The 10,461-nt window shown below is 31.6% G+C and overlaps 2 long non-coding RNA genes across 2 annotated transcripts; one reads left to right on the forward strand and one right to left on the reverse strand.

The window, feature by feature from the left end:
- LOC110271329 lies at positions 3,889-5,682 on the forward strand. The gene is made up of 2 exons (XR_002361951.1): positions 3,889-4,318; positions 5,060-5,682. It is a non-coding gene; the product is annotated as an uncharacterized LOC110271329 (long non-coding RNA).
- LOC107635292 lies at positions 7,520-9,694 on the reverse strand. Its single transcript, XR_001619197.2, has 3 exons — positions 9,555-9,694; positions 9,250-9,309; positions 7,520-8,252 (listed from the first exon to the last, which is right to left on the reverse strand). It is a non-coding gene; the product is annotated as an uncharacterized LOC107635292 (long non-coding RNA).

The raw sequence follows: 10,461 nt of genomic DNA on the forward strand, positions 1-10,461 counted from the left end.
TATGCATCAGCGGTGGGAAGTCTTATGTATGCCATGATCTGTACAAGACCAGATATCGCTCAAACAGTTGCGGTGGTAAGTCGATTCATGGCAGATCCGGGTAAAGAGTATTGGAATGTTGTTAAGAGGATCTTGAAATACATCAAAGGGACCTTGAATGTTGCATTATGTTTTGGAGGATCGGAATTCATTGTCAATGGATATGTCGACTCAGATTTTGCAGGTGATCTTGATAAACGAAAATCTACTACAGGATATGTATTTACACTTGCAGGAGGAGCTGTGAGCTGGCTATCTAAATTACAGACTGTTGTAGCTTTATCTACTACAGAAGCTGAATATATGGCAGCTACACAAGCATGCAAGGAAGCTATTTGGATCCAAAGGTTGATAGAAGAACTCGGGCACAAACAACAGAAGATTTCTGTGTATTGTGACAGTCAGAGTGCCTTGCACATTCCAAGGAATCCTGCCTTTCATTCAAGAACAAAACACATTGGAGTACAATATCACTTTGTTCGGGAAGTAGTAGAAGAAGGAAGTGTTGATATGCAGAAGATTCACACTAAAGATAACCTAGCAGATGCCATGACAAAACCAATCAACACAGAAAAGTTTGAATGGTGTATATCCTCATACAGCCTATGGAATACATGAGCAACATGAATTTTGAAAATTTATCAAAATTAGCTTTAAGTGGGAGATTGTGAAAATTAGTAAAGTTAATTTTAGAAAATGGCAGGAGGAATGGTAGAAGGAGGGACGGCTTATCTTTATGAGCATAGATTCACTCATTATTTCGCCTTTACTTGTGTTGTTGGAACCCTTCGTGTTTCTAGTCTTTTTTTTTCTTCTTTCACTGTTTAATATTTCTATTTTTATTGAATCATCGTAGCCGAATTGCATCTTATAACAAGTGTAATTATCCGTGCCATGCACGTGTTTTGCATGTGATAAGATTGAAATTATAATTTTAATTTTTTTAAATTAATTTAAATTATAATAATTTGATTAATAAAAAAGTAATATGTTATGCATTGTTTTATCAATAGTAAATGTAGGCTTTCTAATTGTAACATTTTTAATAATGGGAGTATGTAGTATATAAGGTATAATAATTAACAAATATTTTTTAAAAGGAGGATATTCCATTCAATAGAAAGGTGAATAATTTCTCTTCTCTGCATAAATTGTTAGTTTTGTATTGTTGCTTTGCTTCGTTTGAGTGTTGGTGTTGCTCTTTTCATAAATTATAATTTTTGTTTTACCTTTTATGCTTGCTTTCTACATTCAAAAGAGAATGAGTGGCAGAAAAATAAATTTTTCTCATATCAAAAGTCCTTTAAAAAATATTTGTTGAGTTATTACACCTTATATATTATGTACACCTTATATATTTCGACTATAAAAAAAATTATAAGTAACATCTACTATTGAAAAAAAACATACACTTTATTCAAAGATAAACTAATTATCCTCTTCCCTTTAACCTTCACTGAGCCTTTATTTTTTTTGGTAAACTAATTATCTTCTATAGAAACAAGCCCTCTATATCTAACTCCGATGAGTCACATGAACCGTGTAAGTTGGGTTTCATAATTATTTCATACAATTTCTTTTTACAGAAAAAAACTTATTTGTTTTATAATTTTTTTTCAGCAATATGGGTAGTGTTTATCAAGCATTAGCTTGTATACTTGTGAAATCTTGGTGCATCATAAAGGGAATTGAGCTAATGATGCGTGGTTTCTTACTATTATATATGATGATACCGATTTGCTGAAGACGTGTGAACTATGAAGGAACAACAATTATTTCCTAGATTATTTTTTTATCAATAGTAAACATAAGTTTATTTATTGAGTACACCTTATATACTATGTACTCTTCATGTACTCCCGTTATAAAAGAAATAAAAAAAAACATACACATGATCCAAAGATAAACTAATTATCCTCTTCCCTCTAAGCGTCTTGATTGCCATTTCAAAAAGATACAAGAGTACAGTTTGGTTGCCAAAGCCAATGCCTCCTCTAAAAAGGACCCTGCCAATGATGAGCATTGCAATGTTCTGTGCAGCTGCATTGAGTATTGCTTCAGCCAAAAAATTTCTGCTCCCACAATGATACTTGCCTTTTTGCCTTTCTTTCTTGTCAAGTAGCAAGCAAAGAATGTCATTACTAGTGCTGAGAAATAGAGCGATGATGTAAAAATTATCAGCACTTGGTTGTCATATTTACATAGTCGGTCGCTTCCTGGTGCATGTGCTTTCTTTTGTACACGTCTGGGAAGAATTTTCTCAGAAAATCTTTCATTGATGTCACCCCACCTGCAACAACAACATAATTCTTAAGTGGTAAGGATAAATTTTACTCTGACAAAAGCTTAAGTTCAGTTAAAAATTTTAGTTCATTATATACACTGTAATTTTGATGTGATAAATAAAATCTATTTCATATCTGATATCATGCTGTGATTTCTTTGTTATAGGTAGGTTTTATTTTATTTTTAATACTGACACAATTGAAATCTTTATTGACTACAGGATTTTAATGGTTAAATCTAAACTCATTTTTATTATGTACGTGATAAGATTGAAATTATAATTTTAAATTATTTTTTAAAATTAATTTAAATTATAATAATTTGATTAATAAAAAAATAACATGTTATACATTGTTTATTTTTTTTAATCTAGTGTTTATCAAGCATGAGCTTGTATTTTTGTGAAATCTTAGTGCATCATAAAGGGAATTGAGCCAATGATGTGTAGTTTCTTACTATCATATACAACGATATCGATATGTTGAAGACATGTGAACTGTGAAGGAACAACAACTATTTTCTAGATTATTTTTTTTTATCAATTATAGATGTAGGTTTATTTGTTGTAATTTTTTTAATAATGAGAGTACATAAAAAGTACATAGTATATAGGGTGAAAAAGCTCAACAAATACATTTTAAGGGATTTTTCATTCTTTTTCAATTTGATTTACCACACCATGAAGAAAAACTCATGTCCTAAGCTATTCAAACTATGAAGTTGATGGTTTAATAAACCAAAAGAGATTGAAAGAGAGAGAAAAATAATTCTTCTCATTTTGAAAAGAATAAAAAGTCGCTTAAAAAATACTTGTTGAATATATAATTACATCTTATATACTATGTACTCCTTATGTATTTCCAGTATAAAAAAATTAAACTAATTATCTTTTGTTTATTTTTTTTGCAGCAAGTTTATGATTCAGAGATAAGCTCTTCATATTTAATTCACAGTATAAAAAAATTACAACAAATAACATCTATTGACAAAAAAAAATGTACACATTATCCAAAGATAAACTAATTATCGTCTTCTCTTTAACCTTTCCTTCGCTTTAATTTTCTGTAAACTAATTATCTTCTGTTGATTCTTTTCTTGCAGCAAACTTATGATTCAGAGATAAGCCTTCCATATCTAATTTTGATGAGCCATATGAGCCGTGTAAGTTGCGTTTCATGTCATATAATTTCTTTTTATAGAGAAAAGGCTTATTTGTTTTACAATTTTTTTTGCAACAATATTCTGAGTATGGGTTGTGTTTATTAAGCATTAGCTTATATTTTTGTAAAATCTTAGCGCATAATAAAGAAAATTAAGCCAATGATGCGTTTATCCATGAATGTCAGTGCTCGTGCTCAGAAAGAGCTCTGATACCATGATAAAATGGAAAGAGTACATAAAGATAACAAAATTGTGAAAGAATAATGAAAGAAAAGAAAAGATGAAAAAATTTTATGGATTATTGATGAATTGAAATCATAAACTATAAAAATAAAACTGCAACGGATTTCTTACTCCCACTTTTATATGGGAGTATCATTAACTATAGAAAAAATATTTACAAATAGAACCCCATTTTTTATTTTTGAAAGAATAAATAATTAAATATTTGCCTCTTTAATTTTGTTGTTTTCCACATTCATCCTATTTCTTTTAATCTGAATTAAAAAAAAAAAAAGACCAGAGCTCTGCTAGGGTTTTTACCCCCTACCTATCAACGCCGTTCCTTGTTTCTCCCTCTCCGCAGTAGCTCGCTCTCTGATCTTCTCTCTGCGTCGTGCTCTTCTCTGATCCTCTCATCCACGCAGTTGATCGTTCTGTCTTGCACAATGCTTGTTTTCTGATTCTCGACGCCGTAATACACCGCCACCGCCACCGCTGCCGCTACACTCGGTCCACCACTTCATTGTTTTCTGTCACCTCTCTGTTCCTCTACGACTCTAATCTCTGTCATTTTTCCTCCACCTCTGCCTCTGCGACCTACTTCTTTAAGGTTCTATTTTATTTTATTTTTAATTTTATTTTACTTTATTTCCTTTTCTATGAAAATTTTATGTGAATTTGAATGCTCTTCGTTGCCAGAGTATGCCTTCTGAGAAGTGTGCAAATGTCAGTTAGAATAGATTTTGCATTGGTCCCATGATTATCCTCTGTATGCATGATTTGCATGGTTGTTTCTTTGAGAGAGTTTGGGGGGTTAGCAGGGAAAGTGTGTATTAGACAATGATGTAGGATTGGTTACAAATATAGAGCTGTGCATTTCTCAGTTATGGATTGATATATTTGGCAGCAAAATTTTTCAAGTGCTTATGATATATGTTTTTTTTATTAATTAATAGCTTCAAGTGTTGTTTCCTAAGACATCAAGCACAACCTTCAACGTCTTAAGTCTTAACTTGTTCTTCACTATATAATTGTGCTTGCCTAAGTGTTGTTTTCTCCTTGAAAGAAAAATCACCATTTGATATTTTGATTCCATTATTTTTGCTAGAAGCATGAGCATAGCCTTCTAAGTCATAAATATAAATATGGCTGGGATAAATCCTCACATTAATATCAAAGAATCTGAAGTGAATATTGTCATTGTTTAAGACTACAAGAAAATCTTTGGAATATTGAGACAGACTTAAATTTATAAGAACTCAAATAGAGTTCTGAATAGTGAAATATCAATCTATTGTAGCATTTGAATATAAATGATTTTAGTTAAATGATTGCTGCTTGTATATAACAGGGAAGACTCCGTAAGGACATGCATGTTTCCATTGGATTATGAGTAAATTTCAGAGATTGTATCATTAGGAAGTCAATGATGTTTTCAATTATGCTGATTTTCTAGGTAAAGTAAAATAAAATAAGGATGACTCAGGGATTGATTTTATCTCATGATGTCTTTTGTAAAACTTATCAGTTTAAACTTTAGAAATATTTAAATTTCTTTATGCCTTTGTCCATGTAGATAAGATAGAATTTAAAACACAGCTAGTTCCTTTATTTTATATGTAAAGATGGAGCCTTTTTGTTCTTTGTTAATCATTCTCTGTATTTCTTTTTTAAGATTTAGACTTTAGTTATTGTATTATTATAAATCTTCCTTTTGAGAACTGATATGTGCTTTCCAGGAAAACACTAAATGATTTTTTCAGGTCAAACGCTGTGAAGGATGTTATGTACTATGGCTCATGTACGTTAACAGTCAGAGGAAGCTTGATGATCGGCTTGCTGCCTATGTGTGTGTATGCTTGTTAGGATTTTTCCCATTTTTCTTTATTTGCTGTAGCACTTCATAGCCTTTACACCAAATTATTATTGTGGTGTCATAATGTCTTTGACATTGTAACTTCATAAATTGTTATATTGATTGCCGCCAATTTGGCGGTGCGGGTTTGGCGGGTTTTTTAAATTTGGCGGGCTCCAAATCCTAGCCCGACCCGCCTTTTTTAGCGGGTTTAGCGAATCGGCCCGACGGGCTCAACCCGTTTTGCCACCCCTACTGTGAAGGATGTTATGTACTATGGCTCATGTATGTTAACAGTCAGAGGAAGCTTGATGATCGGCTTGCTGCCTATGTGTGTGTATGCTTGTTAGGATTTTTCCCATTTTTCTTTATTTGCCCTGTGTGCTTGAACTGATTTCAGAGTATCATCCGCATCATAGTTTCTTTCCTTCTTTCATTGACCCATTCACCCTCACATACACATACACACACGCACTCACACACCACACAAATGAAAAAGAAAAAAGCTGTAGCACTTCATAGCCTTTACACCAAATTATTATTGTGGTGTCATAATGTATTTGACATTGTAACTTCATAAATTGTTATATTGATTGAATGAAAGATAATATTTTGCCTAGATGCTTCAAATTCGTATGTTAACATTTGGATGTTTCAAAATAAACTATCTTTAGATCTCCGTGAAGTATGAAGAGATATTGTACATCATCATAGTTCAAGAGAATTTTTGTTGGTTTGACTAATAAGTTGCTGACATGATAGAATATAGAAAAATTAACCCCATGATTGCTTATATATACAATTGCAAAAATAATTTGGCAAGTTGTACTTCACTAAAGGAATTGGTCTTAATCTTGTTTTGGCAAGTAATTAATCTTGTTAATTTTTAAATGCAACACAAACAACAAATTACAATAGCATAGACAGTTATGTGCTAGAACTAAAATGCTATGAAAAATAAAGAATTACAACAAAAATACAATAATACATATGAGTTTCAATTAGAAAAGAGAGGAGAAAGAAAATAAATATGCATTCAATATTACGTTTCTGAAATTTAAATATTTCTAGAGTTTAAACTAACAAATTTCACAAAAGGCATCATAAGATAAAATCAATTAAATCCTTTCAATTCGTCCAAAACTACACAAGCCAAGATAATTTTCCTTGACTGCTCCATTGTTGTATACCAATATGGTGGGCAGATTTTGATCCAGATAGTTGGAAATGTAGTCAGCTGATATTATATTGATAAATTTTGTTGCAAGATATCTTGTGGCCAATTCTTTAATGCATTGCATCAAAATCCCACATTCAGCAATGTTGTCAAAAATAAAGTATAACAGACTTCAGCAACTAGCACAAGAAGCATAACAATAAAATTAAACAAATTTGGATCACCCAAGTAATTTTACTGAGATTGGAAACAATTAATCATATCTTTTTTTTAGATTTAATAGGATAGACAAATTTTTTTATTATGTATTTTTCATTTCTCTCATTGTGAATCACTTTTTCATTATCCTAGAAAGAACTTACTCATAATTATAATTAAACCTCAAAATCATTAGTGTTATTTATCTTATTTTTCTTTTTTTTTTAATGATGAGCTCTTCTTTATTAAAATAAAAAATAACATGTATCTTACATATTTTACAACTATACAAATATTTTACTTTCTATACAGTAGCACTTGCCCGGTTGTAAACCACTAAACCATTTAATATACCATTTAATATTGTATACCACTAAACCATTTACTTGCACAATTTCGTACTACTAAACTACTATCATTCAGACAATCAAACCAAATCAATGAAAAATATAACTAGCTAGCCACATTACTAAGCACATTAATACCATAACTGCACAAGTATATGCAAATAATTGGAGTTTTGTATTTAATGAAATTGGAAACAAAACAGGAATTTATTGCTTCTAATTAGTCCAAACAAATAAGTAGAGCCTAGAATTGGCTCAATGAAACAGAGCATTATATATATAGTTGTAATTGTAGCTGTAACAATATACAGTGCAATCTGAAAATATTATCATGCTGCCACTCCACAAATTCTTACCACGAAATCCAATGTAATGTATAAGATCAAAACTCAGAATGCCATTATTGGAAGTAGTCATGTAGACAACTCATGCAAATATCGATTACCTCTAATTGGTAAATCAAGAACCAAAATTATAAACCTTCAATATAATCTTCACGCAATCAAATTGCCATGCTAAGCTTAGCAGTCAGCGGGGATCCAAGAATGATTCATGATGCAATCAACATTCAGGAATCAGGAACGTGTCTGTGTAGGTATACAATTATTTAATGTACACTTAAGTGTCATTTGTTGAGTTTAAATGAAAATAACAATTAACACTTAATTCATGGCCTTTTTATATACTCTACTTAAAATAACTCTACCACATTTAAAAAGAAAAAAGAAAATCGAACTAAATGATACAAAAATAAATTACAGGTATTGAACGTGTTCTTAAAGGCCATATATTTACACTCAAAACATCATACATTTCCTAGAGCTACAGTTTCTACTTGCTTCTTCCTGTTTACATATGCAATCTGGCATGGAAACGTATAAAGAGAAGCACTAGGCTTTTTCAACTCGATGCCCTTTGATCACTATGATGAAGCATGTCTTTTATTTGTTGTTTGAAAACTTTCCACCTGCATAATTATGCATAAATTAAAACATCAAGTTATGAGAATGGAAGTTATCGATATTGAAATAAAAGATAAGTAACTTAAGGATGGTTGGCAGCCTGGAAGAACAGTAACATCAACATTTATAGAAATAAGTGATAAATAACATCAAATTCGTTTTGAGACAAGCATCCAAATCAATAAAAGGGTGAAATGTTATCTTCTAAACTGTGCCATTAGTCATAATAAGTTAATAGCCACTGGCTAAGCATTAGTTTGTCTTGAGAAAGGAGTTCTAATCTGCCTAAAAAGGATAAAATCAACCAAATGCGTACGCAGCAATTATTTTTAATAAATATTAATAAACCTCAACAAAAACATAAACATAACATTATCTATCTATAAAGCATTGCAGGAAAAAGCCAAGAATGAAGAACAAAGATTGTCCAATGTCTTCACATATCCAGAATAAAAGACAACCAGAAGCGTTACCCTAACCCATGGCAAGGTTGCATAAAATCAATGATAAACATTTAAAGATTACTACCATCATTGGAGTTAAAGAATGTATCTCTATCTAACAGTTTAAATTTTTGAAACATAATTTTAGAGCCTCTATCACTAAGTAGGATCTCATGAAGGAGCTTTTTAATCAATTATGTTCCTCTATTCAAATATACCTTTAAGAAAAAATAGTTCACATCAAGAAGGCATGCAAAGGCAACTACATTGCTAGAAGCAACAAGAAACTTCTAAAACCAATGTTAACCATAATGATGATTATTCAACCATCCCTGTTTCATCATATTATACTAAATGTATTACCAAACACATTTCCTTTAGTGTTCCTGGTGTTTTAGTGAAGGACCCTTTTTTCATGAAAAGGCAAGCCTTTCTATTCTAAAACAAAGAGATTAAAAAAATAAAATATTAAAATTCACTTCAGAAATGATAAATATTGAAAAAAATATAGTATAGTCACTGCTACTCAAACTTGGATTCATTGTCCTCTCCCTTTTACCTCTTAAATGCATGTATGTGAAGATCATGTTCTGTTTTCTACTTCTTGTCCACCCTTAATCTGCCATTGAAGTAAAGTAGTTATTTTATTTTCTTAAGCTCCAACTATTTAACAGAACTTAGTAAATGTCTTACAGTCATCTATCTTCTTAATCTAGGGGTAACTTATTTATCTTCTGAAGTTTTATTTTACTGAAAATTTCATGCATTTAAGATAAATGGCACATTTAAGAACAGAGTGATTTTATGTTTTTCCTTAAAATTTTCATAGAAAAGGAAATAAGTCAAATAAACATAAAATGGAACCTTAGAGGAGTAGGTCGCAAAGACAGAGGTTGAGGAAGAAGGACAAAGATCAGAGTCGCTGGTGAAGAATAGAGACAGAAAGGCGACAAAAACCAGTGAAATGGTGGACCCGAGTGTTGCGGTGCGGCGGCCGAACCCTGTTGCGACGGAGGCGTGTTGCGGCGGCGAGGATCAGAGAAAGAGCGAGACTGCGGATGGAGAGGATCATAGAGCAAGCAATAGTGAGTGAAAGAGGGGCAAAAACCCAAGTAGAGCAAGCACGGTGGAGGAGAGAACGAGTAACCGAGGAGGGGGAGAAAGAGAGAATGACGACGGTGATTGAAAGAGGATTGTTAGATTTTTCTCTCCCTTCTTTGAATTTGGAATCAAAAGGAAAAGGAGAAGAAATGTCTAATACAAATTAAGGAAAAGTCTAGGGGGCCAGCAATTTGATTGAATTTTGGCCAGCATGTAACCAGCAGAGAAATGTGAGTCATTGGATGAAATCTCACACCAATCTCACACCATTAGATCATCATTGATGGCTATTTGATGGCTACCAATAACAAAAGTTGCTGGCCCCCTAGCATTGCTCATTAATTGAGGGGTCAATATTTAATTATGAATATTTTTTAAAATAAAAAAATGGGGTTCAATTTGTAAATATTTTTAGATGGATTAATGATACTCCCACAAAATATTTTTTAATGAATACTCCCACGAAATTGAAGATCTATGAGTGTCCTAAGTTAAAAAATCGCTCTCCATTTCAAGTCTCTTAATTATCATAATTACTTTTCATTTAAATAATTATGTTTTCTTCTATAAATATAATTTCACTTCACCTTTTAATTTCTATCATCGCAGGTTTCATGTCATGACTATATATAATTATATATGCTCTTTCTTCTTATTCTTGTTTATATCT

Source organism: Arachis ipaensis, chromosome B04 (assembly GCF_000816755.2).
Source record: "Arachis ipaensis cultivar K30076 chromosome B04, Araip1.1, whole genome shotgun sequence".
Classification (NCBI taxonomy): Eukaryota; Viridiplantae; Streptophyta; class Magnoliopsida; order Fabales; family Fabaceae; genus Arachis; species Arachis ipaensis.